This window comes from Eurosta solidaginis, chromosome 1 (genome assembly GCF_040869045.1).
Source record: "Eurosta solidaginis isolate ZX-2024a chromosome 1, ASM4086904v1, whole genome shotgun sequence".
Taxonomy (NCBI): domain Eukaryota; kingdom Metazoa; phylum Arthropoda; class Insecta; order Diptera; family Tephritidae; genus Eurosta; species Eurosta solidaginis.
The window spans coordinates 232,267,679-232,294,736 of record NC_090319.1 but is presented as its reverse complement, the minus strand read 5'-3'; the positions used below and the strand labels follow the sequence as shown (position 1 = coordinate 232,294,736).

General features: G+C 42.0%; 1 protein-coding gene and 1 pseudogene across 4 annotated transcripts in view; both read right to left on the bottom strand.

The window, feature by feature from the left end:
* Pxd (Peroxidase) overlaps positions 1–27,058 on the bottom strand; it is a 1,822,298-nt gene that overhangs the window by 379,960 nt on the left and 1,415,280 nt on the right. The gene's annotated exons all lie outside the window — the stretch shown is intronic.
* On the bottom strand, positions 20,478–21,094 carry LOC137249338 (cell cycle checkpoint protein RAD1-like; annotated as a pseudogene).

Sequence of the window (27,058 nt, the reverse complement as noted above, 5' to 3'; positions counted from 1 at the left end):
TTTCATTTCCTCGAAAGTGCAAAAACGGTTGAAACTTCCATTCGAACATTCAAAGTTCGAAATCTCTGGCATGGGTGGACAAGTCGTACAAAAGTCCTCCAAGCTTTGTCCTTTGACACTGGTTGCATCCAAGGCCATGAAAAGGATAAAGGCTCATGCCATTGTGTTGCCGCAATTGACAAAAAATCTGCCAACATCCACCATTAGTCGCAAAATCTGGCAGCAGTTCAAACTCCTTGAGCTCGCTGATCCCAGTTGCCACATACCGGGTCAGACTGACATGGTTATTGGCAGCGACATACTTCCACAAATTCTGCTGGAAGGTATAAAAAAGGTGTGCGGTAGCATAATTGCGCAACAAACCATTTTTGGTTGGATTCTCAGTGGTCCAATAACTGAAAATGTTGTGTCATTCTCGACACAAGTCCATGCGTCAAACGAGACACTCAGTTCTCAACTGAGAAAATTTTGGGAAGAGGAGGAAATTCCACAACCTCCACAGATATCCCCCGAGGATCAAGCGTGTGAGCAGATATACGCAACAACAACGACACGTGCACCAAACGGTCGATACATTGTGCGACTTCCATTCAAGAAAGAGTTTCCTGAAAAACTCTCCCTCGGCAAATCCCGCCCGGCTGCCCTGCAGCAGTTTTTCAGCATGGAGCGATCGCTTCAGAAAAAGGGGGAGTTAGGTACAATGTACAACAATGTGTTGCAAGAATATCTCGACCTTGATCACATGGAATCTGCCGACCCATGCGAAATAACTTCAAATGGCAAGGTCTTCTCATTTTACTTGCCACATCATGCGGTAGTCAAACCAGATAAGGTCACCACCAAAGTTCGTGTGGTTTTCAACGCCTCTAAAAAATCTGGGTCAGGAAAATCCCTGAATGACGTGCTATACACTGGTCCAACTCTCCAACCAGATCTCATGCTACTAATTCTACAGTGGCGCATGCATAAGTATGTGTTCAATGGAGATATTGAAAAAATGTACCGTCAGATCCTTATACACGAGGACGACAAAGATTTTCAGCGAATCCTATTTCGCAAATCGGCCAACTCCAATGTTAGCGATTTCAATCTAAAAACGGTTACATTCGGCGTCAATTGTGCACCATATCTCGCTATTCGTGCGTTGCATCAACTATCCGATGACACGAAAGCGACATTCCCGTTGGCTGCAACAATTCTCAAGACGCAAACTTATGTCGACGACATCCTATCCGGAAGTCATACCATCGATAACGCCACTGAATCACTCGTTCAAGTGATAAACGCCCTAAAATCAGCTGGTTTCATACTAAAGAAACTAACGGCTAATCACCCGGCCATATTAGAACAGTTTCCGAAGGAGGATCTTCTAGACTCCAACTTCTTAAAATTTGAGAGCACTTCCAATACCAAAACTCTTGGCATTCGATGGAACGCGCTCACGGACAAATTTTCATACACCATTCTGCCGGAACACACCCAAAATGCGGTCACAAAGCGACAAATATTATCTTCTGTTGCAAAACTGTTTGACCCGGCAGGATGGCTGTCGCCAGTTATGATCCAGGCCAAGATGCTTCTCGAAGAAATCGGGCTGGATGGCAGCGATTGGGATGAAAGCGCCAAACCCGCAACATTATCAAAATGGCAACATTCGCAGAAAATCTGCCAGCCATTTGCCACATCGAAATCCCTCGATGGGTTAATGTCGTTCCAGGGCAAGACACCCAAATCCACGGGTTCTGTGATGCCTCGGAAAAAGCATAATGCGCAGCGATTTACATCCGCACACATGTGGGCAACCAAATAAAATCTTCTCTTTTGGTTGCGAAAGGCAAAGTTGCCCCCATAAAAACTGTAAGCTTACCCCGCTTAGAGCTATGTGGTGCAGTCCTACTCGCAAAACTGGCTTCAACTGTTCGAAAACAGCTCGACTTACAAGCATGCAACATATTCTTATGGTCAGATTCTGAGATTGTACTAGCCTGGCTAGAGAAATCTCCATCGACCTGGAAGACTTATGTGGCCAACCGTACCTCTCAAATTCGAGAATATCTTCCCAGCGGCACCTGGCGCCATGTATCTAGCCAAGACAACCCTGCTGATCTTGGCACACGTGGTTGCAAGCCGCATGATTTGATAGGCTCTTCACTTTGGTGGCACGGACCACAATGGCTTTCTTGCCACGTTTCGGCATGACCAAAGCCGAAAGCAGGTAGTGCTTCTCCACCCGAGAAACGCAAGGTCGAAGCATATCACGCACTCGAGGAAGAGGACGATATTCTCCAACGCTTCTCCTCATACTCTCGAGCTCTCCGTGTGATTGCATACGTGTTCCGCTTTGCGAACAATGCCTGCAGCAAATCCAAATCGGTGGCAACACATAATCCCCATCTGACGTACAAAGAGTTGCAACATGTGAAAACGCGGCTTGTGGCAATGGCACAATCTCGCCATTTCGGGGCGGAAAAGAGCGCCTTACAAAACAATATGCCAATAAGCAAAAAGAGTTCCCTTCTGGCTCTTGACCCATTTCTGGATGGATACGGGCTCCTACGTATCGGTGGAAGATTGGAACATTCTACAATGCAGTACAACGAGAAGCATCCAGTAATCCTTCCTCCGGATTCAAGGCTCTGCCAGTTGTATCTGGAGTTCTTACACCGCCTGCTTCTTCATGCAGAAATGCGGTTAATGCTCCAAATGGTGAGGCAAGAGTACTACGTACCAAAACTAAAGCCTCTTATAAAGAAATGCATTTTTCAATGCAAATCTTGCACGCTTTTCAAACAGAAAACGCGCACGCAAATAATGGCAGCTCTACCACCTGAGCGCTGCAATTTCTCACTCCCCTTTTCCATAACAGGAGTAGACTTTGCAGGTCCATTCCAAATAGAAGCATCGGTTCTGAGGTCGACCACAATCATAAAAGGGTACGTGGCTGTATTCGTCTGTTTTTCCACAAAGGCAGTACACCTCGAGCTATGCTCGGACCTCACCACCGAAGCCTTTCGCGCAGCATTCGCCCGATTCGTTGGCAGACGAGGTTATCCCTCAAAAATGATGAGCGACAATGGTAAAACGTTCATTGGCGCTCAGCGCGCACTCGAACACGACTTCGTTAAATTTCTTAACGAATGCTCTGCGGACATTGTGCAGAAATATGCCCCCCAGGGAATAAACTGGCAGTATATTCCACCCAGCGCCCCTCATATGGGCGGCTTGTGGGAATCCGCAGTAAAAAGTTTTTAAACCCACTTCAAAAAAACCGCTGCATCCCACAAGTTTACATTCGAAGAATTCACGACGCTGTTGGTGCATATTGAAGCAGTTCTCAATTCAAGGCCTCTAACCTCACTATCCCAGGACCCAGCTGACTTCACAGCGCTCACTCCGGGTCACTTCCTTCGAGGTGCACCGCTATTAGCCATTCCTGAGCCAAACGCGGAAGACCTCTCCTGGATAAATCGATGGGAAAAACTCAAATCGCTTCATCACCAATTCAGTCGACGCTGGAAAGAGGATTATCTGAAGGACCTTCAGAAGCGCTATAAATGGCAAACGCCACAGCGAAATCCTCAACCAGGCGACCTTGTCGTAATTAAAGAAGATTCGCTCCCACCCACCGAGTGGCGTCTGGGACGAATAGAGAACGTTCGCCTCGGACCTGACAACCATGTTCGCGCTGTAGAGGTTCGCACCCAAAATGGGCTTGTCATGCGCCCCTTAGTTAAACTGTGCTTCCTTCCAATGGAGCACTCTTCGAGCACAGCGCTCTAACTGATATACGTTTCCCCTGTATAATTAAATTTCCGTTTATCATCCGCTGTATCCAACTACTTCTCGTTTCTCTGTCTGCTCTTATACTTCCAGGACGACATCCATCTGGCTCTCACGGCAGAGACCGACAACTGCCTTCAGTGTCGGCTCTGCCTCCACTACCACGCACAGCGCACCGATCGAAAGAACCAGCGGCAACTCCCAAACCGGAACATATGGCCAAGCGCACGATCACGCGCACACCACGAGGCCTGCCAACGACATAATATAGCCAGTCGCGCCTCAACTATCACCATCCGCGCCTTGCAGGAACTGCAGAAGGTCCTTACAAGCACCTCCCTGCAGGGCGGGCAGGATGTTTAAGCCGCCAGACGGCGGCGAAATTCTTATGCGCAGCCGTGCGCGGCGAGTGGAAAGGCGCAAATTCACAAGAACTGCCATCGTCAGCAACGATCCTTTTTCCAACTTCACTCTACACAGCTTCTATTACTTTAATTATTACACTTTAATTAAAAACTTCGAAAATAAACACATATGTTTAAAAGAATTAGATATAAATGTTGTGTATATATAACTATACAAAAGGAGCGCGTCCGCGGTTGCCGAGTAATAATGCTTGACTAATTCGTTGGAAAAAGGATCGTTGCTGACGATGGCAGTTCTTGTGAATTTGCGCCTTTCCACTCGCCGCGCACGGCTGCGCATAAGAATTTCGCCGCCGTCTGGCGGCTTAAACATTTAGTTTTATTCGCTTCCCAAGGCAGTCGGCTCTATGTACCGGAGCGACTCGGGATTTTTCCCGACCAAAGACTGTCATTTCAGTGTGACCCCATCTAATTTGTTTCGTCCCTCCCACAAATTGTCATCCTCGCAGCAGCTCCTTGCAGCAGGACTGCTCCATATTCTCTTACTCCGGGAAGGCATCGAATCCAATCCGGGTCCGTCTCCTGACCCCGGTCCTGAGAAATAGTTTTGCTGCATCTGCCGGAAAAGAATCTTTTTAGGACGGTCATACTCTGTTCAGTGTGTCTCGCGCAAGGGATGCTTGCATCGGACAGGTTGTTCTGGGCTTGATGCCAAAACCCGACGTCCACGTAACTTTTATAAATCTTTTGTGGCTCCTTGCTGTTCACGCCCAAGGGCGTCCCGTAGTCTACGCCTTCGCACCCCCACTACCCTCCAGCAGCCCCGCTGCTCAGCAAGCCACAACAAGTACCCGCTGCTGCTCGCGCCCCACGGCGCCAACAACTCAAACAGCTTATACTACTCATAACTACTACCATCGTAGTAGAGTTGGTAGCAATGCTGAGCATCAGCCCCTGCCCCCGTCTTCTCCCCTCCCCCTCTTTTCCGGCAGCAATCGTGCAGGTCAGGGAAACAGACTCTTAGTCCCTACCTCCGTTTGCACCGTCTGCCAGCACATAATATATAGGTTTGCGACATCCGCCCAATGCAGCTCCTGCCTTGGGTGGTGCCACTTTCCCAGATGTTCTGATCTCCGCGACGGCAACCCCCGACGGGTTTCATCGCGCCATGTTGCCAGGTCGCAAACCCAAATCATCCGGGTACCCCAATGCTTGCCCAAGGACGCCCAGTCCCAGGGCCACAACAGCAATTGCGTCCTGGCCTTCCACAATCCAGGCGTAGTCACCCGTCACTTACCCCCAGAGTGGCGACGTCAGAATCCTGCAGTTAAACTGTAATGGACTAACTGGGAAGATTACGGAGATAGTCGATTTATGGGTATAACGTCCACAGGAAAGACCGCGAGAGAGGAAATGGAGGCGGTCTCGCGTTTATCATACACCACTCTGTGCAATATTATATATTTGATCCTGGCATCGACCGCAGGGACAATGTCTTAGAACGTCAAGGCCTATCTGTCCGGTCAGGCGATGAAAATCTAGAAATCATCAACATCTATATCCCTCCTGCCACCTGTTGCCCCAGTGGATACCGCCCTCATATCAGGCCCTTACTCACTGGCAACAATCGCATTATCTTAGGTGATTTCAATGCCCATCATGATCTATGGCATTCAAACTTGCGGGCGGACAGTAGGGGTGAGATGTTGGCGGATCAAATAGAAGAAACGACGTTCTGCACAATAAACGGAGACGCCCCCACACGTATGGTAGGAAGCTGTCACAGCTCGCCAGATATCTCAATCGTGAGCGCAGAACTCGTAAACTGCGTCAACTGGCAGCCGATAGTAACATTGGCATCCGACCACCTGCCCATACTTATTTCGCTTGAGCGTACCGCCGACTTCATCGTCACTGAAAAACGCACTTTCATAAGCTTCAAAAAAGGAAAGTGGGAAGAATATAAATCCTTTACAGACAGCCGCTTTGCTGCCCTCCCTATCCCGACTGATGCCCGCCAAGGGGAGCGTGCCTTCCGTAAGGTCATTAAATCCGCCTCGGCACATTTCATTCCCGCCGGGAGAATTCCCGAAATCCGGCCCACTTCCCGGCGGAGGCCGCAAACTTAGCGAGAGAACGTGACCTTATAAGACAGCTTGATCCAGGCGACCCCCAAATAAGGGATATAAACCAACGCATCAGATTGCTTGTGGATGAACACAAGCGGGCGAAATGGGAGCAGCACCTAAGAGGTTGTAACCTCTCTACCGGTGTGGGTAAACTTTGGTCCACCGTAAAGTCCCTATCGAATCCGACTAAGCACAAAGGCAAAGTTTCCATCGCCTTTGGCGACAAAGTGCTGTCGGACGCGAAAAAATGCGCGAGCGCTTTCTGCCGACAATATATAATGCATCCTACTGTCGACAAAGATAGACGGAGAGCCAATAGACACGCACATAAACACAAATTCAGCACGTCACCAATCACCATCACCAGAGGTTGAGGACGCCATTGGTCGTGCTAAACCATCCAAAGCAGTGGGCCCAGACGGCATAGCCATGCCGATGCTTAAAAGCCTAGGGAAAGAGGGTTTCAAATATTTGGCGCATGTCTTCAATCTGTCTCTTTCCACCTTTGTCATACCTGAGAAATGGAAAATGGCCAAGGTGGTCCCGCTACTAAAGCCTGGGAAACCAGCTAACATAGGTGAGTCGTATCGTCCGATATCTCTCCTATCGCCAGTGGCAAAGACGCTTGAAGCCATTTTGCTCCCTTATTTCCAAGCAAATTTGCAGCTAGCCCCTCATCAGCATGGCTTCAGAAAACTCCATAGCACTACCACCGCGCTAAATGCCATTAGCACCCAGATAAATTGCGGTTTAAATCAATACCCCCACTATAGAACAGTACTCGTAGCGCTAGACCTATCAAAAGCTTTCGATACGGTCAACCATGGCTCGTTACTGCAGGACCTGGAAGGGTCTACCCTTCACCCATGTCTTAAAAGGTGGACCGCAAATTATCTGGGTGGTCGGCAGGCATCGGTGCAATTTAGAAACGAAGCATCAAAACCAAGGAGAATTAAACAAGGGGTGCCACAGGGTGGTGTCCTATCCCCACTTTAGTTTAATTTGGGGAAAAGATAAAGAAACGCTACATACAAAGCAATTAGCTAGCCGATTACGTGCTACGCGTCACCCATATGGTCGCCAAGCCTAAAAATCACCCACTGGAAGAAACTACAGGCCTGCCAAAATACTGCTCTCAGAATCGCCACGGGCTGTCTTCTTATGTCCCCAGAACACCATCTGCATAATGAGGCGAGAACACTCCCCATCAGGGAGAGAAATGAGATGCTGACCAAACAGTTCCTGTTGAATACCCAGAAACCTGGGCATCCCAACAGACATCTGATTGATGAACCAGCACTGCCTAGGGAATTAAGGAGTCATCTCCGTAAGCATTTTGAGGAAATACGGCACCTGAGAACCCAGCCGTATGAAGTGAAAAAACACAAGCAGGTCCTTGGTGAACTCCATAAACAGGCGTCGGACCTTTATGCCGGGAATTGCCCGGTGAATCCAGTGCTTAACGAAAATTATCCAAAACTTGCGGAAGAGGAACGCATACTCCACAGGGAAACGCGTGTCACTCTTGCTCAACTTCGTTCTGGATACTGTAACAGGTTAAACTCTTACCTATCCAGAATCAACCCCGACATACAAAATGTATGCCCCGCTTGCAACGTGTCCCCACATGACACCAACCATCTCTTCAATTGTAATGTGGAACCAACGCCTCTAACACCCCTTTCCTTATGGTCCACCCCTGTTGAAACGGCAAGTTTCCTTGGACTCCCGTTAGAGGATATTGATGACAATTTGTGATCGGTCGCGGCTATTAGGTGGGGCGAGCATTGCTACAACAACAACAACAACATTTAGTTTTATTAAAAAATTCATGGTTGGGCTTACTAAGGCCAGCATATTCCCTTTTATTTATACAGCTGTAAGAAGCCGAATTTTCTTCTTCATAGTGCGTAAGATCAAGTTTTCGGATTATATATCCAGCAATGTAGGCCAGGCCATCTTCATGCATTTCATCTAACTCAACAGTTTCATTTATAACGAAACGGTCTTCTTCCACTTCTGTAAAAACTTCATCTATTGTCTCATCATAATTTTGTGAATTTATGTCAGTACTGGCCAAGGGCACACTTTACCACTCTGTTTCAGCCACTTCTGTAAAAAGTTCCTCTATTGCCTCCTCGTAATTTTGTGAATATATGAAAGAACTGGCTGAGGACACACTTAACCACTCTGTTTCACCCGTTTCGACATTTCCTTTTCCGCTGAGTTTCTCGGTATTTCTTGCTAAGATAAAATGAAGAGAGTCTTTGTAACAGTACAATATTTTTCTGGTTTTTGGAGTGGTAATAAGCAGTATCATAATATCTACGTATGTATGTATATATTTTCCCAGTTTCTCAGTGTGAGTTATAGTTAGCTTCAGTTTGCTGCTCTTTTTTTTTTTAAATGTTACTATTCATATAAGTTTAAATCTGAAAGGGTCCAGCCAAAGCAAATTCAATTGTTGCCCAGCAGAATGTAGACATATAGCCGCAGAAATATCCTCCCACTCCCAAATAACTTTTTATGCGGATAAACGAGTTTTTTCATTTGACCCTCGGTAAACAATTTCTCCACTGATGCCCTCAAAGTTTTTGCATCTGTTAGCTGCGCGCTGAGGTCGGCATGACTCGCTTCCAAGTTTTTTATTTTTTTACCAAGTAAATAGATTTCAGCTCTAAAGCTACATTCACTTGAATCGTCCCTGAATAAAAATAAATGCAGGATTCATATAAGCTTGAAACTTATTAAGTTCAAATGTTCTTCGCTTAATCTGTCTGCGTCTGCGCGTCTACATGCACAGGCTGTGCGTTAGCGTGCAACGTTTCCTCATTGAGAAGCAGTTTCTGGCCTTCAAACACTTGCGGCTGCAATTGTGTAGGTACCGCACCAGGAAAAAAACGTGCCTTCTTAAAAAAATTTGTCTCGAGTTGGGCATTCAATAAAGTCGCTTGATTTAAAATGTTGCTCGCATACATGCGAAGTATTTTTTAAAGCGACGCCACACTAATCTCCCACCATCAACGTCTTTCATCACTGTTAGGCGCCTTAAAGCACCGAACAACTGCTACATCCTTAGCATCTCCGCAAACTGCACAACGCGTAACCGTTTTTGATCTTTTCATTTATTTTTTTTAGTTATAACCGCGAGAAACCGATACAAATGTAGATTAATATTGAAACGCTTTGATATGTCTTCAATAAAAATACCAAATTTTCAATCACAACGGGTTAATAATTTTTTTTTGTTTGACGTAAAAACTCCTACAGAAAAGAGCGAACTGTCAAGATCACTATTACTTTGTTTAATATACTTTGGTCTTAGTTGTACAAAAACGAAAAAAGGAATAAATTCAAATTCAAATTCTTGCCTTCATCTAACATAGTTTCCCTCACATGTTTTGCACAAATTTTTATAAACTCGTTCTGAATGTCTGGGGAAAGATAGTGAACTTATAAACGTTTGTGCTGCTGTTGTGAAATCACAACTTTCTCCAAATGTTCTCTAAGTATCGGATCATAATGGCTTATTAGATCTTAGATGCCCAAAAAATTTCCATTGTTTCCTTCACCAAGATATACATATACTCTCGCCTTTGAAAGCTAGGCCTCTGTCACACAAAAATAAAATAGTGTCCAAAATTCTATATACAATTTCTTTCCACATATCAGTTTCACTGATTAGCTGTTCATTGATAAGTGTATCAATTGTAGCCTCCTTTTGAATTAAATTTTGTAAAGATAGCCAAATAGGGGTTAAGATACTTGGCTTGGATATCATATGTGGTTCCAGGCTCTGGATCAGGGACTGGTATCAGTCTTAGACCGGCCATAGTGACGAATTGTCACACGTGATTGGTTATCACGTCCTTCACGAGGTGCCCCTGCTTCTACTGATAATGGCGGATATAGAGAGGACAACTCGATAAAACCCGCATCCCTGAGTCATTGTGCCGAGCTCAGGGGAGGGAGGACCCTGTTAAGGGTCAAGATCGGTACTCAACGGTGAGGACTGGGGCCGAATCGTAACATGCGATCCGCATACTCACTAGATCCGTAAAATATTATTATTTTTTTAAATAGTTGGATAGCCTAATTTTTATCGCTTGTGTGAATACAGTTTTCGATCCGTGATCGTATGTTACGATCCGAGCACTGGATTGTTAGGGACTTGATTTTGACTATGTTTAGGAATTGATGACTTTGGGCTGGCAAGTGCGGTATTCTGCCACCTTATTAGGTCGGGGTGAAACCCTATCGAAATAGCTGGTAGGCTAATGCTGCACCTGCCCACGTCCCGTTAAAACCGTGGCGGGCCTCAAGATACGTTCCAGCTCCGTCACCGTTAAGTTGCTGGTGTAGGTGCGGTTGAAGATTTTCCCGTTTTGCGTCCGGTCTGGCTCTGAACGCATTACCCATAAGGTAATGCGTCAACCCTCGCGTGGCCTCCCTGTGCAGCATAGATAACCACGGGACCGTTGAAGGGCGACTACACAATCGGCTCCGGAAAGCGGCCTTCAGGGGGGGACTTCTTATAATGGACACGACAACTAACAAAAAGGAGGGTAGGAGTGACGGCGAAGGTCATCATGGTGCGAGGGACGCGACAGGTGCGGAGAGCGCTCCGAAGCAGGTCGCTGGCAGCCGGGAAAGCTCCAGGTGGTTCAAAAGGGCTGATCAGACGGATCAGCGCAGGGGTTTGGTTTCAAACCCCGTAGGTACAGGTAGTTCGGGTAGTGGAGGGGTGTCGAAACCGACACCCAATGCAGGCCTATATGGGGCTGTGACAGGGAAAGGTAGAGGTGCGGCGAATGCGACGGACCAGCCCAGTACTAGTAAGGAAGCCCTGTCGCGAGGACCTTTCCCAAAGGGAGCCCTGGGGTCGAAGCCTGCCAGGAAAGGTAGGCGATCGACGCCGCGTAGGAAAGCTCTGTCGGCGCCTAGCTGAGAAGATCTTGGAGCGCTACGGCGGAGGAGATGCAGCTCAGATTTCTGAGAAGCATACCCAGACGCTGGCCAGGAGCGTCGTAGCTTGCGACGACCACACACCGGTGTCGAACGATGCGGGTGAGCAGCAGGGTTTGGGGGCTATGAAGCGGCAAAGGTCGGATGAGCTGAATGCCTCAACGACAAAAAGGGCCCGAGGAGGTGGGGACGCAATTGCGTTTAGCGAAATCGCAAAACGAGCCGGCTCCATCACTCTCGGGGTCCTGGATAGGAGTAGGGAGGATGGTGCCATCTCCCGAGATGAGTGGCCGTTGGTCGCCAGCGCCATATCAGCGGCCTATATTACCGCTGTTATGGAGAGCCCAGGTCCGCGGCCATGCTTCGAATATTCGGGGTGGTATCATGGATTTAGACTGATTATTTGTGCTGACGAGCGGTCGGCCTGTATCTTTAAGAAAATAATTTCTTTGGTTGGTGAGATCTGGAGGGGAGCCAGTATCGAGGCCGTGGAACGGAGGGATCTCCCCCTTCGACCTAGGGCTCGAGTGTGGTTGCCTGCCGGGCCCTCTCAGCCGGAGAAAATACTAGAATTAATGCGTTACTGCAACCCGAACCTTCCGACGCATAACTGGAGGGTCCTCAGAGTAGAGGAGGCTGTTGGGCCACGTCGACAAGTGCTGATTCTGCTAAACGCAGAGTCTACCGGTCCTCTTTCTGACACGAGGGGGGTTATCTCCTATGGCCTTGAGCGTGTGGTTCTCAAAATCTACCACGCCGATTCCAGGGGAGGTGGTTCTTCTCCCCCAGAGACTGTTCGGGAGGTGGAGGCGTCCGCAAGGGAGCCAGTACCCATGGTTGTGGATGCTGACCCCGCTAATTTGGACAGCGAAAGCACTGTTGACATCCCGGCAATAGCGGGATCTGTCATCAGTGCTAGTCGTCTGGCTGACAGTGCAGAAGAAGAAGAGTGGTGTTGGTGGAAATCCGTAAAATCAATCTTCACCATTCTAAGGCGGCTTCCGCAAACTTGTTGCTCTGTCTTGAGAAAGGCGGAGTGGATATAGTCCTTGTCCAGGAGCCGTGGCTGAGTAGTAACGGCGGAAAATTTTCTGGATTAAGGACGGGAAAATTCAACACCTTGGTGCATGGGGAGGCAGGTAGGCCTAGATCCTGTGTGCTTATTAAAAAGGAATTTAAAGCCTTTATTCTCTCTAATTTCGGCAATGCTGACGTAACCACGGTCTGCCTCGAGCGAGGCAGTAACGAATTGTGGGTGGTCTCAGCGTATATGCCCCATGGGGACGTAACGGGACCACCACCAGTGATACTGGGCGAAATCACCACTGAAGCAAGGCGGAGAGATGTTGGCGTAATCATAGGTGCCGATGCTAGTGCACACCATAGCATAGGGGGGAGCTCGGATACGGACACCAGAGGGGAGTCTTTATTTACTTTTATTGTAGATGAGGGACTTTGTATATGTAATAGGGGGAATGACCCGACTTTTATTACTGCGGTAAGGGAGGAGGTCCTGGACCTCACCCTGATTAGCAGAGAACTGGAAGATCGGATATCTGGCTGGAGGGTTCTCAACGAGCACTCCTTCTCTGATCACCGATATATTCAGTTCTCGGTGAACGAAGAACGTCCCGGTAAAATATTTTTAGGAACCCTAAAAGTACCAAATGGGACTTGTATTTTAGGAAGTTGGGAGAGCTATTGCCTGAGGCGCCTATTGTTGGTTCGGACCTGTCCGAATCTGAAATAGACGGTCTGGTGGAAAACTTCACCTCGGCAAGCAATAGCGCCTTTCAACAGTCCTGCTCACTGAAAACTTACAGGGGGAAGGGAAAGCCGCCCTGGTGGTCTGATTCCCTTGACTACCTAAGAGCGTTCAGTAGGAGGCTCTTAAACAGAGCCAGGAGGAGTAAACTACCCTCGGACTGGGAGCTCTATAAGGTGATTGTGGGGATTTATAAATATGAAATAAGAATAGCCAAGCGAGATTCATGGCGAAGCTTCTGCGAAAACGTAGAGGGCTGCAATGAATCCGCGAGGCTTAGAAAAATACTCTCTAGGAATCCCACACCTCGGGGGTATCTGAGAGATGATGGTGGTGACTGGTCGATGAATAGCGAGGAGTCCCTAAGACTTTTACTGGACAATCATTTTCCCGATGTCCAGTTGCACAGGGATCTTCGCTTGCGTGGTCGGCGGTTGCTGGCCGTGCAGAAATGCCTGCCATTCCACTACGGGAAAGTGAAATATCCTGGGCTATAAATTCGTTCAAGCCCTATAAGTCACCCGGCCCGGATGGCATCATTCCTGCGCAGCTTCAAAAGTCTTTAGGGATTTCCTGCCGCTGGTTGGCCATCATCTACACTAACTGCCTCAGGCTTAACTATATCCCTAAATGGTGGTACACGGTTAGGGTCATCTTCAGCTCTCATGTATCACCTAAAGATTTCAGGCCAATCATTCTCTCGGCGTTTCTTCTTAAGACGTTTGAGCGGCTGATTGACCTGTACTTACGGGAAAGGATACATGGGGGGTTACTGTCGGCTTCACAGCATGCGTACTGCAAGGGCAGATCGACGGAAATGGCTCTCCATTCGATTGTAAAGCAAATAGAGTGGTCTCTAGAACATAAAGAGTATGCTCTGAGTGCCTTTCTAGATATCGAGGGGGCTTTTAACAATGTCTAACTGGGGGCAATCGAAAGAGCTTTGGTGGGTTTAGGAGTCGAAGCGGCTCTGGTTGAATTTATTAGCAAACTTCTATGCGGCAGAATTGTCGCAGCGGTGTGGGGAGGGGCCATAATTAGGAGGAAGGTGTGCAGGGGCACGCCACAGGGGAGTGTCCTATCTCCTCTGCTCTGGGTTTTGGTAGTCAACGAGCTTCTTGTGGAGCTGGAGGCCCAATGTGGAAAATAGGGCCAGGAAGGTCGCGGTTGCCTTGTTCTGCTGCAGGGGGGCTATCGGAAAGAGATGGGGGCTCTCGCCAGGAGTAGGACACTGGCTTTATGAGATGGTGGTCAAACCGATTCTACTCTATGTGGTGCTGGTCTGGTGGAAAGCACTGGACACGGCGAGCACCTCCAAAATATTAGTGTCAGTGCAACGGACGGCGCTTATTTGTATCAGTGGCGCTATGAGAACAACACCTACCTTGGCACTGAATGTCATGCTAAATATACATCCAGTAGATATTGCCGGAAAGGGGGGTCTTTTGTCAAGAGCTAGATATAAGCCGCAAGTTTAAGTTGGCTGATCACTGCAGTGTATTCCAAGCGGAAGTTGCTGCGATTAAGGATGCGGTGGATGAAATGCTATCCAGCGCTACTACGGTTAGGGAATTTAACATCTACTCTGATAGCCAAGCGGCTATAAAGGCCTTAAGCTCAACTACAGTGCGTCTGTGGTGGTCTGGGAGTGCCTGACCTCACTTGCGATTGCATCGAATTATTTTACAATTAAGATTATCTGGGTCCCGGGCCATGGTGATATTCCGGGTAACTGTCAAGCGGATCTCTTAGCCCGAATTGGTACAACTGAACCGGATGAAGATGGCTGTAGGGATTTCGGGATTACGCTAGCCACCTCTGGATTGCTCTTTCATAGCTAGGCCTCGAGTCAGCTCAGCAAACGTTGGGCGGACACTACGTCTTGCCGGGTATCAAAATCTTTCTGGCCGAAAGTGGATGGCAGGAGGACTGCTGAAATAAGTGGGTTCACTAAAGCTCACCTATCAATGGTCATTGGGGTTTTGACAGGGCACTGTCCCATGGGTATCCATGCGGTACGTCTCAATATATTGGAAACTCCATCCTGCTGCAGCTGTATGGAGGATGATGAGTTGGAAAATCACTTTATGCTTGACTGCCCAGCTTTTGCCAGAACTAGGCGAAAGTATTTCCGTTGTGACTCACTTGGATCTCCCGAGGAGCTATCCAAGGTTGAGATCGGGATCATTCGGAACTTTATCGTTGCTACCCAGCGATTCTCTAAGTAGTTATATCTACGTCACCGTTAGTTTAGTTTATTATATGTGGTATCCCAACGGACCGTCATGTTGTCCAAGTGAGATTCCCCTATCAGGGAAGCTACCACCCAACCTAACCTAACCTAGCCATTGAATATAACATTTAATGTGATCTTGAGTATTTTCGTGTGATGGCAGTTTATCGTATAGCTTCTTCCATACCTGGAATTTCGAATATCCGCCAGGATAACAAATTTTAGGTCGATTTAAAGTATTGGTGCTTAACAGACGACATGGTAGGCAATAAAAAGCATTGCTACTGGCACTCCACACTAACCAGTCACGCTGTACTTTCTCTCAATTTGGCAAGATTCTGTTTAACAACGAAGTAGGTAATGCCTCGTCATGACAATCACGTGGAAAAATAACAGGACATTTTTGATGACCTCAACGAATTATTTCGTTGACTTCTTCAGATCGCAAAAACTCATTATTCACGGTACCGATATCGAATTCGTTTAAATAATCTGGACTTTGATACGGAGTTGGTGATATTGTTGGAAGACTTTTTGAAGATGAAGTGTCGCCACGAAAACTTTACGATTTCGGATTCATGTAAACATACATTTTTGTTTCATATTTTTATTGCTTCCTCAGGTCTAGGCAAAAAATCATTATCAATATTCGTTACTTTTGAAATACGGCTTAAAATTTGCACATGGAACAAATAAAGGCTCTACTGAATTAAAAAAAAAAATGCCTTAGTACCTCTAAATCGCGGGACCCCTGAGAAACATATTTTTGTTTGATGTTTTTATTGTCTCCTCAGAACCATGTAAAAAATCATTATCAATATTCGTAGCTTTTGAAATTCGGCTTAAAATTTGCACGTGAAACAACTAAAAGCTCTCCTGAATTAAAAAAAAAAATGCCTTAGTACTTCTAAATCGCGGGGCCCCTGAGAAACACATTTTGGTTTAATGTTTTTATTGTCTCCTGATGCCCAGGCAAAAAATCATTATCAAAATTCATTGCTTTTGAAATTCGGCTCAAAATTTGCACATGGAACAATTAAAGACTGTCCTGAATTAAAAAAAAAAATTTCTTAGTACCTCTAAATCGCGGGCCCCCCGAGAAACCCCAGCCCCATCTACCCCCCCCCCCCCCCCCTCATTCTCTCGACGGGCCTGTATATATATATATATATATGTACAAATTTTCAGTGGTATTCATCCAATAAAAATTGCAGTTTACTTGCCTACTCAAACCCACTGTGCAAGAGCAACATCCGCAAAAAATTTCTTCTACAGCTGAATTTACCCCGTTGTTTGCACAGATCGTTGAAATTGGCGATACAGTTCAACTTCCAAGTCATTTTGTCTGCTTTGTAGCTTAGAAAAAGTTATAATATTCATACGTATGTAAATACTTACATACATGTACAAATAAAATGAAGTTGCTTTTCCAGCACTTCTATTTCTCCACTCTGAGAACATCGTACGTGCTTACTCACACGTTCAATCGCTCTTCCAGCGACATTCTCCCAGCACGTATAGCTACATTGGTTGGTCAAATTTCTTAACCTCTCTCACATTTGCAATTTTCATACCTTTCTTTGCTGCACTCTCCCAGCATTAAAATCAAACGCACATTAAAGCGACGAAGAAGCAAATCAAAAACTCTCTTCGTAAATAAATAATAGTTTAAAAACACTAAAAAAACACGCTTTTATAGCTAACCGAACTAAAAAATAGAAAATAATTTTCAATCAAAAAATTTTATTGGTAATACTAGGTTCAAACACACAACAAATTGGCAATTTATACTCTTTGGGCAATTTATTACGCAATTTGTCATATAATAAATTGTAATAATAAATTGCCAATTTAAAAAAAATTGCGTAATAAATTGTTTCAACCTGCAAATGCAACATTGTAAAGTGTGTTTATTGAGTATATTTAAACGTCACTTACGCATGGCTGAACTATATGGTTGGCTCATTTCATCAGCTGATTTTATGTCTTTCATTTCACTGGAGTAGGGACTGTCAAAAGAAGATGGCAAAATCAAAATGAAAACAAAACACTGAACACATTTTCTTACAACACACAAAAATTTCAAAGTTTTATGTTTTCATTCCATTCTATTCACCTAATACCAACACGCACATTTTGACAGTCTCAACAAAGATATGTTGTTACTGTAGAGATGAGCCAACCAGCTATCAGATTACTATTGTGTAAGCTAAATAGAGTTGTATGAACACCACTCAATTTAAATCGAAATAGCCTCAATTTCTTTTTCTGTTTGAACATAGTATAAAACTAACCGAAAAACTATGTTAAAACGGGTCCAACCTATAAAAATGGGTGAAACCAACCAATAGAAAATAGTTAAAAGCCTTTACTGAAGTCGTGGTTAAAAATTGTTAATTTTACCAAAAAGGAACGGTTGATATTTAACAATGTGAAGTTGGTTGACCTAACCATAAAAGTAGGTTCGTATGGCTCCAACCTATAAAAATTGGTAAAATTAACTTATATTAATAGTTATTTCCATCTAACCACAAAAGTTGGTAAAAAGTAGTGTAAAAATTGTAATATAACCACAAAATTTGTAGAATTAACTATTTTTACTGTTAAGTTACTATAAAAATTTTATTGTTACAAAAATTTTGGTACATATTACTAAACGATAAAAATTGTCGTATTACTATTTATATTGTAGCCCTAAAATATAAATTGTGTGATAACAATTTTAATAGTTTAGTACTACCACAACTTTAGATACAATAAAAGTTTTGTAGAATAGTTAAAATAACATTAAAATCTTTGTGGTTACATATCTACTTTAATTTAAATATCAACGTTGTAAAGATTAAAACATAAAATGTATATATTATTCACGAAAACTTATTTATTTCTTTTAAATAGATAATAATAAAAATAATTCACAAAAACTTACAATCTTCAAGCTTTTCGCGCTCTTCTTAATTTATCTATAACAGTCTTTTCGATAACGTTTTAAACATAAATGAATATGTGTACGTTCAGTTTAGAAAAAAAACCAAAAATAAGGTTAAACCGGAACCTATTCTAAATCTCTTCAAGCATTATTTTTTTAACATCGTTTTAATCACAAGTTTAATACCTAAATTTTATTTATTCAGAAATCTTTTTCTCAGAGAACTTAATATTAATAAATAGGTTCATATAGTATGAATAAATATACATTAAATTTTCTCCAGAAAAAGTAAACATACTCAACTTCTAAAAAAATATATACAGCGTAGTAAAAGCTTTTAAACCGTATTTTTAATTACCCATAACAGTCTTTACGAAAATTACATACCGTTTGCATGAACCTTTTTGCAAAGCATATTTTAAAAAATGACTTGAATTTTGAGGATAGAATATATTTAAAACACCTACATATGTCTCAATTTTCCTTAAAGAGGTCATTAATTTTTCTTAGCCTAAACATGTTTTTTTACTAGAATATATATATATGTGTACAAACATATATTTGGTGTATTCACGAAAACCTGCTTATCAGGTTATCTATTTATGTGCTTATATTTTGCGCACAGTTTACAAAAACAAAATACACTGGAGAGAAATAATTTTTAAACAGATAACTTTATATGCAGACTTTCGTGAATTGCCCAATTGTATTAATAAAATTTCGGTCTTATATATAAATTTCCAATTGGAGAACGATTTATACGTAAAGGTGTCTTGTAAAATTCGGACGGCTGTATAATTGTAAAATTACTTTCTTTCAGTGAAACCAAATGTGACTGGAAGTGTTCAGAAAAACATTCAATTTTGTGCTTGATGCAAAGAAAACCCACTTCGTAACTTTCTAGTAAAATTATGTCCTTAATCTCGAAAATATCTAAAGTTTTGAAAGTAGAAAATAACTCACTTTGTACAAAGTACTTTTTATAATGATTCTATCTGTAAAATTATACGAACTATTTACATATATATTTTGTGAAAGAAATTCAATGATCGAAACATTGCTTGCGTTACTGAAATATGTCTTACTTAAAATTGGGCCGTTATTAACAAATCCTGTTGTATACTTATCTTCAAAACCTTTTTCGAGCAATAGTCTATTAGAGAATTTAAGTAAACATTTAGTTGCAATCGAAATGCTCGTATTTTTTCTCGATGTTATTGAATTCATGTATGTTTTTAATTCCCTGTGTTTAGATTCGAATTTAATGCACCAGAGATTTTTTAATGGTCCAACATTTTTTATAAATTTTGGGTAGTGAATCAGGAAATGAAATTTGGGTTTTAACGAAGATCCAAAAAGTTCAATGTAAAGCCTATGGTGTTTCTCGATTTTTTTTTGCATTTCGTTCGGTCAAGTCAGAAGACCTTTGGTCAAACTGATCCTTCTCCCAACGGAGGAGATGGATTGCGAGAAGACCAAGAGCTCGTCATAACAATCCCTCCGTTCCGTTCCCTATTTTCCAAATTCGACCTTCCTCCCTAGACGCCCACCCTAAGGCACTCCAAAACCCAGCTCTCCTTCACCAGAAACAAGGCCAACCAATAACCTAACGCAGATCCGATATCTGCCACAGAATCTAATGGCTTTCGGCCCTTTATATTTTTAAATTTCCAACGAATCAACCCAAATTCACCAGACACGAGAAAACCCAGCTGCCCCAGAACAAACGTTCATGAAAATAATTTCAAATGTACCAAGTTAACGTAAGAAATTTAGTCATATTGTCCCCTACCTAGGGAAAACTCTCAACTTGTTACTATCGTTAAAATATGGCGTCGAATTCGTCAAACCGGTCAACTTGCGATTTTGTTTCGTGTACCTGAGATCCATAAGTTGATCTTTATGTTAGTTAAAAGGAGATTTGTTTGACGATCGCTTAGTCATATGTATGCACAACAAACACTTCAAGCTGAGACACCTGCTCGGTGACTACCTGCTGGGTATGCATCAGCCACTTGAATGTGAAACTTGTATTACGCTTTCACTCTATAGGCTTCCGGCAGGCGCTCAATATTATATTTGTGAGTGGCCCAAATTTAATTTTTTGTTGCATACAATTTACGTTAATATAACAACAATTAAATTTTACTAAACTGAAAATATAAATACTTTTCCCAGCCGGTGTGATATTTCCGATTAAGACTTCCATTTCAGCTGATGGTTCAGTTTATCTTCAGCGTTTTATTTTTTCTACAACAATAATTATGACCACACCTTGTATACCCGCCAATGGCATCATAAAACTGGACATCTACTTCAGCTTGCTCTTCGGATGCATCATAAAATGCACTTCTCGTAACCCAATCAAATCTGTTTTAATCGCCACCTTTGTTGGAGCCGCTAATGCTTCATTCGTTAAAAGCATTTCTTTATTGCGATAGCCTGCCGAGGTAATCACGACAATTGAACAACATAATCATATCACTATCATTAGCCACCCCAGCGAAGGTCTCGGTGTTTACAATACCCAATGTCTCAATTTTAAAAATGCGGTAGCCTTTAAGGTTAAACGTATTTCATCTGCTGCCTTATTTAACTCCTGACTAATATTTGCTAGAGCTGGTGTACGCCCAAATACGACATTTAAGCTTGGACTAAACTCGTCAAGATTATAATCGATTACATCTTCCACCCTCGTAGTTTTAATGGAACACTCTGAGTAGATGTCAACTTCATCTTTGGGGCGCAATACCAGCACGAGTGGTGCACCATATCCTTTGTACAACATTTTTCAAACTACATGGTACGCCTGCATAGAGACCCAAAGCTTATTGTGTCTACCAAATGATATTCTGCAAAACATGACGTGATCATATAGAGATTTACGCGTCTCAGTGGAAGAAGGTCAAACGGTACAAGCAAATTCATAAACCCATATATGTGTGTACATGTATATGCAGTGTCGAAAATTGTTTGATCACTTAAAAAAAATGTGAGGCGCGATAACCTCCGAAGAGGTCTAAGGCTGAGCTTCTCTTCCAATTTACGTCGTGCTCCTCTTGCTTTTCCCTATAAATTGGGCGGACGGGACCTACATGTTTTATGCCGACTCCGAACGACATCTGCAAGGCAGATGAGTTTTCACTGAGAGCTTTTCATGGCAGAAATACACCCGGAGGGCCTGCCAAACACTACCGAGGGGCGACCCCGCTTAGAAAAATTTTCTTCTAATTGAAAAACCTTATTTCTAAAATTTTGATGTTGCTTTGCCCAGGGTGTGAACCCAGGGCATACGGTGTGGTAGGCGGAGCACGCTACCATCACACCAAGGTGGCCGCCAATCAATGATCACTTAACTATATGAAATTATTTAAAGAAGTTTCGAGGCGGTACGATTTTATGACAGGCTACAAAAACTATTTACAAACTCCAAGTGACTTTAAGATCATAGTGGGAATGTACATACAACATATACTCTGTCAAAACAGTCATATGCGTACAAACGCCAAGCCTGCTTAAGAGCACATTAGTAGCATATTGGGGGCACTTAAGGAATTATTTATACATACGCTGCAGTGTAACAAAGAATATAGTTTTACATATCCAGAACTAAACACAGATTTTATGCAATATTTAGTGCCCAAACACGTGTCCAAAGTATTTACCGATCTCGCAACACTGCCGGGTTATAACACTCAAAGGTATGATGCATTCTCCGTGTTACTTAAAGTTTTACTTATGCAGTGCAACGAACTAAGGAAGAGCGTCAGACAAAGTCTCATCATTTGCTGCCACCATAACAAAGATAATGAAAATGAAGAACTTTTATTAGCGTAACCAATAGCTCCTAGTAATGCGATATCGCGTAAGCGTTCTCGATTCACTGGAATGTACGATTCGTATAATTAGGCATTACGCTCGCCGAATTTCTAATACGTTCACGACATAAAACCAAAAGCAAATGATGCTATATCGATCGCCAACTTACAAGGCGCGCATATTGCGTCAATACCGCAAGAGCACGGTTGGCTTGAGATTTCAGCACTACCTACGCGAATTGGCTACTTTCATACATCTTCGCCTCATACCAGGCCCGGCGAGTGAGTACTGCACATGCCTTTGCAAAGTCATAGCCCTTATTAAGGTTTTTCTCGACACGGAACAAAACATTTACTACATTGGTTGGATAACCACCCTCTGAAGAAACAGCTGCTCAATTTGCAACCCCCATGTAGAATTTTACGTGCAAATCCTCTGGTTAAAAACCCAAGACTTCAGGCGAGAAAATAGAACCAGAATCGTATACTTGAGCAATGACTAATCCATAAGAGAAGGGCGGGGTGTTCAACATGTTCAGCAATGGCGCTTCGGAGGCACCGATATTATCACCAGGGTTCAAAATGTTTCCTTAAACTAAGAAATAACAAGTAAGGAAAGCTAAGCTAAAAACAATTGTTAATAAACCATGAGCACTTGGGAATGTCAAACAAAGTAATTGACAATAAACAAAAATCCAGCATTATCAGTGCTTTGCACCAGATGGCGCAACACTGAATAAATATAGTTGGTAAAAAGGAATAGAAGTAGCAAATTTGCCAGTCAAACAAACCACCGCTGTATAGCTAAATGGTTAGCGCAGCATGCCTAAAGCGTACTGATGATGAAGGCTTAGCACCCTTCGAAATGGATCTATCTGCGCAGCTATGGCAGGTTGTCTGAAAAATTTTCTACTTACTATTCCAAAAACAAAATTCAATTTTTCAAATTTAGAAAAATTAAAAAATAACAATAATTATCATTAGAAAAAAAATTATTGTTCTGGCCTTGAGCTCGATTCGAACCTTGAATGATTTATCAATAGGCCGATAAAAACAAAAACAATTGTTAATAAACCATGAGCACTTGGGAATGTCAAACAAAGTAATTGACAATAAACAAAAATCCAGCATTATCAGTGCTTTGCACCAGATGGCGCAACACTGAATAAATATAGTTGGTAAAAAGGAATAGAAGTAGCAAATTTGCCAGTCAAACAAACCACCGCTGTATAGCTAAATGGTTAGCGCAGCATGCCTAAAGCGTACTGATGATGAAGGCTTAGCACCCTTCGAAATGGATCTATCTGCGCAGCTATGGCAGGTTGTCTGAAAAATTTTCTACTTACTATTCCAAAAACAAAATTCAATTTTTCAAATTTAGAAAAATTAAAAAATAACAATAATTATCATTAGAAAAAAAATTATTGTTCTGGGCTTGAGCTCGATTCGAACCTTGAATGATTTATCAATAGGCCGATAAAAACAAAAACAATTGTTAATAAACCATGAGCACTTGGGAATGTCAAACAAAGTAATTGACAATAAACAAAAATCCAGCATTATCAGTGCTTTGCACCAGATGGCGCAACACTGAATAAATATAGTTGGTAAAAAGGAATAGAAGTAGCAAATTTGCCAGTCAAACAAACCACCGCTGTATAGCTAAATGGTTAGCGCAGCATGCCTAAAGCGTACTGATGATGAAGGCTTAGCACCCTTCGAAATGGATCTATCTGCGCAGCTATGGCAGGTTGTCTGAAAAATTTTCTACTTACTATTCCAAAAACAAAATTCAATTTTTCAAATTTAGAAAAATTAAAAAATAACAATAATTATCATTAGAAAAAAAATTATTGTTCTGGCCTTGAGCTCGATTCGAACCTTGAATGATTTATCAATAGGCCGATAAAAACAAAAACAATTGTTAATAAACCATGAGCACTTGGGAATGTCAAACAAAGTAATTGACAATAAACAAAAATCCAGCATTATCAGTGCTTTGCACCAGATGGCGCAACACTGAATAAATATAGTTGGTAAAAAGGAATAGAAGTAGCAAATTTGCCAGTCAAACAAACCACCGCTGTATAGCTAAATGGTTAGCGCAGCATGCCTAAAGCGTACTGATGATGAAGGCTTAGCACCCTTCGAAATGGATCTATCTGCGCAGCTATGGCAGGTTGTCTGAAAAATTTTCTACTTACTATTCCAAAAACAAAATTCAATTTTTCAAATTTAGAAAAATTAAAAAATAACAATAATTATCATTAGAAAAAAAATTATTGTTCTGGCCTTGAGCTCGATTCGAACCTTGAATGATTTATCAATAGGCCGATAAAAACAAAAACAATTTTCTACAAACTTTTCAAATGTAATATACCGTTTTGGTATGGAGCTCCTTAAACAAAAATATAAAAAATATGTTCAATCAAATGAAATTGACATAGAATTATGGTGAAATTACTTGAAATTGAATTGAAAAATAGGGTTCTCCACACCACCTGGAAGGTCCACGTTGGTGCGTTACCGAAGTTAATTTTGGGTGCTCGGTTCCCCAGTAGGCCCATATCACCCATATACATATATCGCCCATTACTTCAATAGTGTCGTAATTAAAAAAACACGAACTTAAAGTTAAAAACGAAGAAATGTGCTAAAGGAATTTAGCCTATTTCACGCCACCCATTAGGTATGCAATTGGCGCTTTACCGAGTTTAATTTTGTATAAATACATATGTAATATGTAAGTCTGACACAAAACGAAAATTTCGAATAGAGCAGAGGATACCTTCATAAAAAATAAAATAAAAAAATTGTGTAATGAGAAAGAAGGCAGAATTCACTAAAAAATTGTAAATGAAAAAAAATAAAGTCCTTAAAGTGCGAAAAAATTAAGTGAAGTGAATAAACAGTTCCATATAAAAACGCAATTACATAGACTTTTTTCCGGATTTTAATGTTATCATTGTGGAAATATAAAGATTCTAATGTTCGGATATTTGATGTTGGGATTCCCATTGAGATCTATGTACGTAATTAATTTGTATTAAATTTGTAAACACTCCATTTCATGAATATATATGACCATATACACCATAAAATATCGTCTGTGAACGATATAATACTAAGATATAACAAAGCAGAATAAATTAGAAAGAAAATAAAAACAAACAAAAACATTGAAATTATTCACGCAAACATATTTACTAAAACGAAATTAATTTCATAGCTTTAAGCGCCAAAAACAAATTAGGGTTATGGGATCTAAGCATCCGATTAACGGATATATAATCCAACAAAGTTAGCCTAATAATAAATATAGTGCCATGATGCTGGTTGCCTTTTTTACCTACAAGCAAGGGACGTTTTTTTTCGTTTAATATACAACGTGAAATTTTCCGATTCAGTCCAGTTGCATTTAAATGATAATAAACTAAGTTGAAATAAAAAAATATATAATAAAATAAAATAAGAAAAAAAATAAATTAGCATAAAATACAATATAAAAAATTTAATGTTATATTTTTGTAACTTTTTTGCTTTTTTTGTTCAGTATAAGACGTACTTTATTTAATGCAAATGCAAAAACATTTTCGGGCAAATTTGCCATTAATTGTTTTAAATAAATATAGTTAGTTTCAATAAAAGTTAACTTATAATTTGTGATTTCATGTTTTCTTGAAAACATCTAAAATAAAAAACAAAGAATCTGTTAAATAAAGAGCTATGTATTTTCGTGGAAGTGAAATTTGCCACAAAATATGGGCCAGTAAAAATTAATTCTATTTAAGATGTTTTGGTACTCTACAAATTATTTTAAATCACAACCGATATTTCTTTTTCAAAAACGTTGCATGCCACAACACTCTATGATATTATGCCCTTACTTACACCTTTCTGCCACATTACCACTACAGAGACTCCCATGGTCTCAAACCAAGTTTCTTTTGATAATTTTTGTTTTTTTTTTTTTTTTTGATAGATAACCTTTTCGCGTTTAATTACAAGCGGAAAAGATATAATTATTTTGATTTTTGTTGGGTTTTCTTTAATAGAAAGTTTTTTTTTTGCGTTTAAGGACATAATAAGCGGATAAGCTTCTAATATTTTTGGTGATTTTTTTTTATTGGTTTTCTTAAAAAAAATTCTGTTTGCGTTAAACTATTTTTTTTTTTTTTGAACACTGCGTTAAAGGGTCATATATTTTTTTTGCGAGTGCAAGTATATATATACTTTTTTTTTTAATTTTTTTTGAGAACATGCCATTGCGTCACAGCGACGAACACACTTCTTTGCAGGTTGGATGTTTTCTATGTAGGAAGGCTTTTACGAATAGGGATAACATTCTAACTACCGCGTGTGATCACCGCTTCCACCGAAACTGCCTATTACCGTGGCTTAAGAACAATTCTTCTTGTCCACTCTGTAGAGCTCCTTGCCGCAGTAGGGAATTTAATCAGAATATATATAACGCTAAATTGTTGAAGACGATGTCTCAGGGAAACGCAGGTAATACCAGTGGCAGTGGGAATCTGCATAAGTCCCATAGGGAAGAGCAACAAGGAGCAGCAAATGGTAGTAGCTTGTCAGCTGAAGGAGCGCATGGCGGGGACATACCACCAGCAAATGACGATGAAGCTCGCATCCGAAACATGGTCTCAGCAATTGTGTCTGCGAGGTCAGAAACGGTTTTTGAGGGTTTGGAAAATCGAGTAGCCCAAATAGTAGAGGCGAGGATAAAAAACACCTTATCCAGTTTCTTAGAGCGGTTAAATATTAACCCTGCTCAACAAGTCCCTGTAGGCAATGATATAAGTCAGCCAGCTAATTTATCTGCTGCTCAACACCTACCAAATAGGTCTACACTAGTGTGGCCTAGAGATGCACCTCCCTTGGCAAATCAAAGTAGTACTAATTTTCATAACCAGGTTGACCAAATTCGATTGAGCGAATTGTCCACTGTTCCTTATACGAGTAGAATAGCGCATCTAATTTCTATTTGGGATGTAAAGTTCGACGGTACCTCTCGTCTATCAGTCGATAGTTTCTTGTCCCGAATAGAGTTACTTGTGAT